Source organism: Salvelinus namaycush, chromosome 5, assembly GCF_016432855.1.
Source record: "Salvelinus namaycush isolate Seneca chromosome 5, SaNama_1.0, whole genome shotgun sequence".
Classification (NCBI taxonomy): Eukaryota; Metazoa; Chordata; class Actinopteri; order Salmoniformes; family Salmonidae; genus Salvelinus; species Salvelinus namaycush.
In genome coordinates this window covers 46651560-46662794 of record NC_052311.1, presented here as the reverse complement: position 1 = coordinate 46662794, position 11235 = coordinate 46651560, and positions in this window count along the sequence as shown.

Sequence of the window (11235 nt, the reverse complement as noted above, 5' to 3'; positions counted from 1 at the left end):
GATAATGCCCTCGAATGCTGGTGTTTGGAGGATATATTGCTACAGTTTGCCTGCCTTCAACCTCGTCTCGGCCCTAACAACACCGTGCCAATATATCCTCCAAACACCGGCTTCTCTGGCATTATCACTTAATCGAACAACAGATATATGTCACGATCGTCGTCAAGGAAATGACCGGACCAAGGTGCAGCGTGGTAAGCGTACATTCTTTTATTTTTGAATGTCGCCAACAAAAACAATAAACAACAAAACGAACATGAAGCTCTGTAAGGCTATACATGCCACTAACAAAGACAACAACCCACAAATGAGAAAAGGAAAAAAGGCTGCCTAAGTCTGATTCCCAATCAGAGACAACGATAGACAGCTGTCCCTGATTGAGATTCATACCCGGCCAAAAACAAAGAACCAGAAAGCATAGACTTTCCCCCCCGAGTCACACCCTGACCAAACAAACATAGAGAATAAAAGGATCTCTACGGTCAGGGCGTGACAGTACCCCCCCAAAGGTGCGGACTCCGGCCGCAAACCTGACACTATAGGCGAGGGTCCGGGTGGGCATCTATCTTGGTGGCGGCTCCGGTGCGGGACGCAGACCCCGTTCCACCTCTGGCTCTTGGTTCTTGGAGCAGGCACAGGACTCACCAGGCTAGGGGGACATATTGGAGGCCTGGTTCTTGGAGCAGGCACAGGACTCACCAGGCTAGGGAGACACACTGGAGGCCTGGTTCTTGGAGCAGGCACAGGTCGAACCGGGCTGTGGGGGAGCACTGGAGATCTGGTGCTTAAAGCTGGCACCACTCGTCCTGGCTGAATGCCCACTTTGGCCCGGCACGTGCAGAGCGCAGGCATAGGACACACTGGGCTGTGACAGCGCACCGGGGACACAGTGCGCAGAGCCGGCGCAGGATGCCCTGGGCCGAAGAGGCGCACCGGAGACCAGGAGCGCTGTGCTGGCACAATCCGTCCTGGCTGGATGCCCACTCTAGCACGACACATGCAGAGAGCTGGCTCAGAGCGCACCGGGCTGTGAACGCGCACTGGAGACACCGTGCGCTTCACCGCATAACACAGTGCCTGACCAGTACCACGCTCCCTACCGTGAGCTAGCTCCGCCAACATCCCTGTGTGCCTCCCAGTCTGTGGCCTCCCAGTCTTCCTTGCCAGCCGTGACCCTGTGTAACGCTGGGCTCCTTTACTAGCTGCTTCCGCCTTCCTCGCTGCTTCCACCTGCTTCCACGGCAGGCGATCCTTTCCGGCCAGGATCTCCTCCCACGTCCAGGATCCCTTTCCTTCCAGAATGTCTTCCCATGTCCACTCTGTCTGCTCCTCCCGGCCACGCCGCTTGGTCCGTTGTGGTGGGACAAAACAAACATAGAATAAATAAATAAAAGGATCTCTACGGTCAGGGCGTGACAATATAACATTTCACTGCATAATTTGTTTTGTTTTTCAGATCCTCCAAAAAACAGCTCAGTATCAGTCAGTCCCTCTAGTTCAGTAATAGAGGGCAGCTCTGTGACTCTGACCTGCAGCAGCAATGCCAACCCCCCAGTGGGGAGCTACACCTGGTACAGAGTAAATCGAGAACAGGTCATAGAAGTGGGATCTAGCAGAATGCTAACTATCAAGGTACCAGCAGACAACAGCCAGTTCTATTGTGAGACCAGAAATCGTCTTGGATACCAGAACTCATCTGTCACTCAACTAGATGGGATGTGTAAGTGCAAAATAAAAACAAATGTACCCAATATTTTAGCACTATGGCTAGTGTCATAACACACTCTAAACTACCTGTTTCCATACAATATGCTTCTTCACTTCTTCAGATCCTCCCAAGAACACCTCCTTGTCTGTCAGTCCCTCTGGTTCAGTGGTAGAGGGCAGCTCTGTGACTCTGACCTGCAGCAGCAATGCCAACCCAGCAGTGAAGACCTACACCTGGTACAGAGTCAATGGGAATGAGGGAGTCATTGTAGGATCTGGACAGAGCTTCACCTTCAATAAGATTGCTATCAATGATAGTGGGCGGTACTATTGCGAAGCAGAGAATAAGCATGGGGTGGACAACTCAACAACTACTAACATAGATGTGACATGTAAGTTGTTACACTTCCAAGTCCTGTGAACATACTTTAAAGGGGCAGTGCAGTCAAAAACATGTTCTGTAAAAAAGAACGTACATAGGCGTACAGAGGTTCATTATCAGCAACCATCACTCCTGTGTTCCAATGGCACATTGTGTTAGCTAATCCAAGTTTATCATTTTAAAAGGCTAATTGATCATTAGAAAACCCTTTTGCAATCATGTTAGCACAGCTGAAAACAAGGACATTTCTAAGTGACCCCAAACTTTTGAACGGTAGTGTATATGTTTTGCATTTCAGCATGTTCAGGTGGGATGGAGTTTTTGGCCCACAGCATGACATCACAATCTGATTTGATTATTCTCACCAATGACTAGTCATCTTTTATTTGCATGTGTATCCTCCTACTTTTAAGTCTTGACCAGGGGTTCCCAAAATTTTTCACTCAGGAGAACGCTACCTGCCCGAATGCATAGTGCTAACTGTAAAGTTTGGTGGAGGATAAATAATGCTCTGGGGCAGTTTTTCATGGTTCGGGCTACACCCCTTAGTTCCAGTGAATGGAAATCTTAACACTACAGCATAAAATGACATTCTAGACGATTCTGTGCTTCCAACTTTGTGGAAACAGTTTGGGGAAGGCCCTTTCCTGTTTCATCATGACAATGCCCTGTGCACAAAGCGAGGTCTATACAGAAATGGTTTGTCGTGATAGGTGTGGAAGAACTTGACTGGCCTGCACATAGCTTTCATACCTCAACCCCATCGAACACCTTTGGGATCAATTGGAATGCCGACTGCGAGCCAGGCCTAATTGCCCAACAGCAGTGCCCCACCTCACTAATGCTCTTGTGGCTGAATAGAAGGAAGTCCCCGCAGCAATGTTCCAACATCTAGTGGAACGCCTTCGCAGAGAGAGTGAAGACTGTTAAAGCTGCAAGGGGGGACCAACTCTATATTGATGCCCATGATTTTGGAATGAGATGTTCGAGGAGCAGGTGTCCACTTGAGCCAGCTGGTTCAAGTGGGGACTCTTCCAGCTGAGGAATAAGTTTCACACATACCGATGTGCTAAATTCACACCTCAAAATTACTCAACAGCAACCCCAGCTTTGAGCTGAGCTCAACTGTAGATCTGAGTCACTAGAAACTACTGTAATGGACGTCACACTGCTTGCTTAGCGAGTACTGTTTCCATCTGATTCAGCTCACACCGAGCCTGATCTCAATATAGTTTTCTGTTCCCAAAACTAGAATCTGTTATGAACAGAGTGCAGTAAGTTTTGTAGATGTGACCCTTGGTCAAAGTTTCTAAAAGTTGTGTTGTTTACAAGGACGGCAATGGCAAATTGAGTTATTGCACACGCACACTTCACAGCGAAAGCATTCCCTAACGGAAATATGAAAATACATGCTAGAACCCGTCAATAGGATCTCGCTAGCTCTTGCTTGGCTCTGCCCACCTCCTTGCTCTTTCTTCCCACTATGCTTAATTTTCTCCCATTGAAAACGATACAGATGAACTACCTCGGGTTAGTAATAAATATATATATTTTTAACTGTCTTCCTCCTCTGTTGTCTGTAGTTGCTCCAAAGATCCTGCCCTCCTCTCGCTGCATCAGAACTGCTGATCAGATCAACTGTACCTGTGAGAGTCATGGGAACCCCTCTCCCGAAGTGGAGTGGCGATTGGTTGGACACCCTGTCAATCACTTTACTAACACTGTCATCAGAGAGCCAATGGGCAGCACAGGCCTGAGAAGCTCCCTCACCACCCACCAATCACAGGAGGAGGACACGCCCACTCTGGTCTGCCTCAGCACCAACTCTGTAGGATCTTCCAGCCTCCAGTTCTGTACTCAATGCCTGGGGTATCACCAGGGGCTGGGCAAAAGCACTGAAGTTCTTGAGGGTAAGTGCTTTATGTTATCAAATGCCATACACATACTTTGTGCAGCATTTGGTGTTTTTCTGCAGTAAAAGCGATTTGGATCTGGTCAAAACATAATTGTACAGTATAGGTACTTTGAAATACACAAACCAGTCATCATCATTCATAAGGGGGTTGGACACCATAATTGACTGCAATAATGATCTTGATAACCTTGATAAAAACTTTTGTAAGTCTATCGATTAAAGCTTTTTCTGTTCTCCCCTAGGTCAAGTTTCCTTGCCAATCTTCATCACTGCAATATTTGTTTCGGCATTAATGACAGCACTGATATGTGCTTTACTGTATCTCCGAAGGTAAGGTCATCACTCTTTTAATGTTCTGGAAATACTGCACATATTTGTGTCTTTATACTTTTTGTGCTTTACATTAACTTAGTTCCTGATTCTGAAGTGTACACTTATTAATAGCTATCGGATTTGACCAGTTTCTTGTATGATGATTTCACAGGGTTCGGGATCCTTGTTTTAAGGTACTCAGAGGTCATTACAAATATTACGACAGTGATGTGAGGATGAACCTAGTTCCGACCAGTGGTGAGAGGACACAGGTAAGCATCATCAGATTCATCCTGGAAATATGTTGATAATGAAATTACAAAAAAAAATCTGTTAAATGTCTATAAATATATGTTATTGCAGGATCCTCCTGCGCCAGAAGAAGATATATATGCCAACAGCATGATACCGAGTCAGGCAAGGAGACAGGGACGCAAACAAAACCTAGAGGCCCCCAATCCGGGTCCCAAACCCCTGCCTTCCTCCAAAGCCATCTCTGAGACAGACCGAACCAGCCTGCCCAGTCCTATCGCTGACACTGCTATAGATCCAGCAGAAGGCACTGCAAAGAAGGAGGAGGATGATGTGTTTTATTCCAGTGTGATTTGGAAGAAGAAGAAGTGGATGAAGAAGAAGAATGAGGGGTCCGTGGACGGGGCAAGGGAGGCGTCTAGCGGTTCCTACCTGGAGGAAGAAAGGTGTGTGCTGGGAAATGTAGGCAGACACAGAATAAGTAAGGTACTGGAGATGGATCACCTGCAGTTTCTCTAGTTTTTCATGAATATAATGTAGGTCTATTGTACTTTCACAAAGATATTTTGCTCTTAATGAAAATATAACGCTGTTCTTTTCACCACAAAACAAATAAAAACATGAAATGTCCACCTTATTGTTCTTTATTGTAGCCTAATGTAATTGTTCACAGCATTATGATGACCTACGTTCTGTATAACCTTTAATGTTTTGAAGGTATTTAAAAACTCTTAAACTTACTCTAATATCATTGAATGTACCAATAGTATTTAACAAACAAACAAAAAAAACAAAGGTGTGTTTGAAAGCTAACAATAGAACAAACTCTTGGCCAATTGGAAAGTAGGCTCAGACAGACTCAGTGAGTTTCCTGTTTGAAAAGAACAAAGGGGAGGATGATGTAGTGGGTTTCGCTTTGTGAGAGAAACAGAGGGCCAAGACAGACGCTCACCCCCTCCTCTGAAGGTAAGGCATGATGTTAATCTCTAGTTTATAATGTTTATAATGTTGTTTTGTAGCCTCCAGGTACACTGTGATGATTTCCAGTAACCTCTTCCCACAGGACCTAACACATAATATATAGTTTTCTAGTTATTATTCACCGGGGGCGATGTCCAGAGCAACGTACAGCAGTGAATGCATACATTTGTATAATTTTCTCATATTGGTCCCCCGTGGGAATCAAACCCACAACCCTGATTTTGTAAGCATCACACTCTACCAACTGAGCCACATGGCACCTGGTATTAACTATTTATTAGGATCCCCATAAGGCAGCAGCTACTCTTCCTGAGGTACAAACAGGAACAAAATAATTACATCTCAACAAAACAACAGCCTACATCATAAATAAAACAATACATCATACAAGACATTACATTATTACTCTATTATTACAAATATACAATATAAATGTACAATACTACAATAATACAATATTACAATATTAAAACGTGTGTGTGTGTGTGTGTGTGTGTGTGTGTGTGTGTGTGTGTGTGTGTGTGTGTGTGTGTGTGTGTGTGTGTGTGTGTGTGTGTGTGTGTGAAATAAAATAAATATGCTTCGTAAACTACAGGTGTAGACTAACAATGAAATGCTTACTTACAGGCCCTTCCCAACAATGCAGAATACAATAATGATAATAATAATAGAATAAAAAATTGTAACACTAAGAATAAATACACAATGAGCAACGATAGCTTGGCTATATAGATGGGGTAACACTACCGAGTCGATGTGCATGGGTATGAGGTCATTGAGGTAGATATGTACATATAGGTAGGGGTAAATTGACTAGGCAACAGGATAGAATGTAGACAGTAGCAGCACCGGATGAGATGAGTGTGTAAGTGTTTAAGTGTGTGTGTGTCAGTGGAGGCTGCTGAGGGGAGGAAGGCTCATAATAATGTCTGGAACGGAGCTAATGGAATGGCATCAAACACATGGAAACCACGTTTGATGTATTTGATACCATTCCACTTATTTCGTTCCAGCCATTACCATGAGCCCGTCCTCCCCAATTAAGGTGCCACCAACGCCCTGTGGTGTGTGGTGAATGTATGCCTGTGTGTACGTGTTGTGTGTGTGTGAGTGATTGTGTGTGTGTATGTGTTGGAGTATCAGTGTCAGTATGCGTGAGTGTGTGCGCATAGTGTCTCTTCACTGTCCGCGTTGTGGCGTGAGTCGTTGTTTTATTTGTTTTTTGAAAACAGATTTTACTGTTCGCTTGAGTTATTTGAATTGGAAGAAAATTCCCTGCATTCATGGCTCTATCTCAGGGGTATTCAACCAGGGGTCAGCAGAGGTACTGCAGGGGGTCCACGAAAATACTGTACATTTTTTATTTAGTTTATTTTAATGTTTTTATGAATATCGCAAACAATAACAGAATAAACTAAATTTTAATTACATACATACAGTAGAAAAGAGGAGAATATCTTGTTCCTAATAATGTCAACTTTATTTATAAACTCCTAATACTGAGCAAATTGCACTAATTGGAGTCAATTACACTCACTGGAGTATCTGACAAAGGCTTTGAAAAAGCACCCGCAAAAAGGCTACCACTACAAGTGTACAGCTGCTCTTTGTGAAAATGTGTTTGGAGTTACCTTTCTAGCTAATAGACTATGTCAGAGTTTACACTTCCTCTTCCAATTCTAACTTGGGGCGGTAAAAATAATGGAAAAAACTAAATCTATTCATTTTAAATGTTGATTGCTTCTCCTTGCCATTATCATTCGCCTGGTGATTTGACAAAACGTGCATCCCCCCCCCCCCCCCCCCCCTAATGTATGTGTCACTGGTTTGCCTGGGAGGGGGTCCCTGGGCAAGTAAAGGTTGAAGAGCCCTGCTCTATGTAGTCAAGTGTTAGAGCTGCAGTATAGTGAGATGTTTTCATGAGAAAATATACAAAAACATTAAATATTCTGAATGTATTTCTTTTGCGACTCAATCCATATTCAAACTTAAATTAAATAAAAGTACTTAATTGATTTAAAGGAAAATTCCCAAAATATTTTGCTTGTCAGCAATCTGTATTTCTGTATTTTGAAAGTTGCATATCTTGAAAACTTGATTGCTGACAAGCAAAACATTATGTCAAGTATGTCAACAATGGGCTAATGAAACAAATACTAAAATAGAGTTTTCCTTTAATTAACTGATTGGGTGATTGATTGTTTGTTTTATAGCTATAAACCTCAGCATCCTATCCATCACATGACATCGGGACCTTAATAGACTATAGACACCACAGACTGTAATGGACATCCTCAGATTCCTCACAGGTACATTATACACATCTTATTAAATGACTTTTGTTTGCATGGTAACATTTTATTTTTGCATCAACATGTGCATTATCTGACTTCAGTTTTCTAGCTTTAAGTTAAATGTCACTATATGTTAAATACTGTATGTGTACAGTAAATGCTACTTATTTTGCTTTGGACCAGCTGGTGCTACAGAAACTTATGAAGCTTTTATAATGGAACCCAATTATTTGTTATCCCGTCACTCTGATTATTGTGAAAGTGCTTCATGTATAAAGAAAGACAAGGACAGAACCACATGCAGTATAACCTCTGGGCACAGAATGTTTGAGATGTGCTGACTGACTACATACAGCTAATTTGGTTTAGATGCAGTTTCATTTCAGTAGTTACATTTGGCCTGCAATGAAACACTTTCTGTTGCACTGGGAAAGACAGTGCATTCAGAAAGTATCAGAGCCCTTCCCCTTTTTGTTACGTTACAGCCTTATTCTAAAATAATGTTTCTTTTCTCATCAATCAACACACAATACCCCATAATGACAAAGCGAAAACAGGTTTTTAGACATTTTTGCAAATGTATTAAAAATAAAAAACAGAAATACTTTATTTACATAAGTATTCAGACCCTTTCCTATGGGACTTGAAATTGAGCTCAGGTGCATCCTGTTTCCATTGATCATCCTTGAGATGTTTCTACAACTAGATTGGCGTCCACCTGTGGTAAATTCAATTGATTGGACATGATTTGGAAAGGCACACCTGTCTGTATGAGGTCCCACAGTTGACAGTGCATGTCAGAGCAAAAATCAAGTCATGAGGTTAAAGGAATTGTCCGTAGAGCTCCGAGACAGGATTGTGTCGAGGCACAGATCTGGGAAAGGGTACCAAAAATGTCTGCAGCGTTGAAGGTCCCCTAGAACACAGTGGCCTCCATCATTCTTAAATGGAAAAAGTTTGAAACCACCAAGACGCTTCCTAGAGCTGGCCGACTGGCCAAACTCAGCAATCTGTGGAGAAGGGCCTTGGTCAGGGAGGTGACGATGGTCACTCTGATAGAGTTACAGAGTTCCTCTGTGTAGATGGGAGAACCTTCCAGAAGGACAACCATCTCTGCAGCACTCCAACAATCAGGCCTTTATGGTAGAGTGGCCAGATGGATGCCACTCCTCAGTAAAAGCACATGACAGCCCGCTTGGAGTTTGCCAAATGGCACCTAAAGAACTCTCAGACCATGAGAAACAAGATACTCTGGTCTGATTAAACCAAGATTGAACTCTTTGGCCTGAATGCAAAGCTTCACATCTGGAGGAAACCAGGCACCATCCCTACGGTGAAGCATGGTGGTGGCAGCATCATGCTATGGGGATGTTTTTCAGCGGCAGTGACTGGGAGACTAGTCAGGATCGAGGGAAAGATGAACAGAGAGATCCTTGATGAAAACCTGCTCAGGACCTCAGACAGGTGCAAAGGTTCCCCTTCCAACAGGACAACGACCCTAAGCACACAGCCAAGAGTGGCACAGCCAGAGCACAGACTTGAACACAGCTGCTCAGCAACACTCCCTATCCAACTTGACAGCGCTTCAGAAAATCTGCAGAGAAGAATGGGAGAAACTCCCCAAATACAGGTGTGCCAAGCTTGTAGCCTCATGCCCAAGAAGGATGTAATCACTGCCACAGGTGCTTTTTTTAACCTTTATTTAACAAGGCAAGTCAGTTAAGAACAAATTCTTATTTTCAATGATGGTCTAAGAACAGTGGGTCAACTGCCTTGTTCAGGGGAAGAACAACAGATTTTTACCTTGTCAGCTCAGGGATTCGATCTTGCAACCTTTCGGTTACAAGTCCAACACTCTAACCACTTAGCTACCTGCCGCCACTTCAACAAAGTACTGAGTAAAATGTCTGACTACTTATGGAAATCTCATATTTCCGTTATTTAAATAAAAAAATATTTTAAAAATATAAAAATAAATAAATAAAAATGTGCAAAGATTACTAAAAACCAAAATGTACTTTGTTATTGTGGGGTATTGTGCTTAGATTGATGAGGGAAAAAACGATTGAATCCATTTTAGAAAATCAGCTATAACGTAACAAAATGTGGAAAAAGTAAAGGGGTCTGAATTCTTTCCAAATGCACTGTACTTCTGTGGATCAACCAACTCTTCAGTTCCTCAAATTGGGGAAGGTTATTTCAACTCCACTTGATACAGCTGGCAAAGTAATGAAAGATAACTGATACAATGTAAACTGACTTGTTAGGTCTTCTTCCTCAGGGTGCACACTTGTCTCACTTGGTCACTGTTGGATGGTGAAGGTGCCCAATACTGTGAAGGCAGTAGATGGTAGTTGTGTAGAAGTGTCCTGTCACACCGCCCCCCACCACAGGGTCATCTGGTACCGGTATCATAGCGTTCTCTATCCCAAGGTTTATGATGGCAAGGAACCGACCAGTGTGGAGACCAGTTTTAGAGGGCGTACATCAGTGCCAGGCAATGCATCAGAGGGTGACTGTACACTGAGGGTTGAGAGTGTGACATGGACAGACAATAACCTCCAGCTCTACGTGTGGATCAACCCTGATGAGTCAGCTACACAAAATGTCCATCATCAGATCGTAAGGATTACAATTGAAAGTAAGCACACTCATGGAGAGGTGTATTAGATTGAATATTTGTTGTCGTTAAACAACTTGTGATCAGATGAACAGCACTTCATTACTTTGACATCTGTATTCAGGAGTGATAGTGGTCGGTAGTTGGAGCACTATGTTAAAACTGAATGAGAATTGCAGACAGAGGGTTAAACCATTAGTCACGGGAACTGGTAATGCCTTGTTTGCCTTTGGTTCCAGCTAATAATAATTTATTCGAACTTGCAGATAGAAAAGCTCCTGTGTTATCCATGACGAAAACATTGGTGGATGGAGCCTTATTCCAGGCCAAATGTACTGTCTGGCATTCCTGCCCATCCTCTCCTCCATCCCTTCACTGGAGCCGTTTGCCTGTAAATTCTACAGCAGTGACTTCCATGGAGGAAAATGGAGGGCTGTGGGTGTCTACTGAGACAATACAAGGAAGAGGAACGTGCCAACTACATAAAAAAGAGATGAAATGCACAGCTCAATTCGCTACAGTCCAAACTGAGAGTCAACCAGTCATTCTTAACATCTCATGTATGTTTTTGGTCTTTCTTGTTTGTTCTCAGTTGTGTAATTATTCCATTCACAGGCCATCACTTAAATAAATCTACAATTTTACAGAACAAACGACTACATAGTCGCAATACATGTTTGTCTACTTTATTAACAGATGCCCCTGTTGGTGTGAAGGTGATGGTGGATGAACAGCCAGTCAGTGAAGGTCATAGTGTCAACCTGGAGTGTGT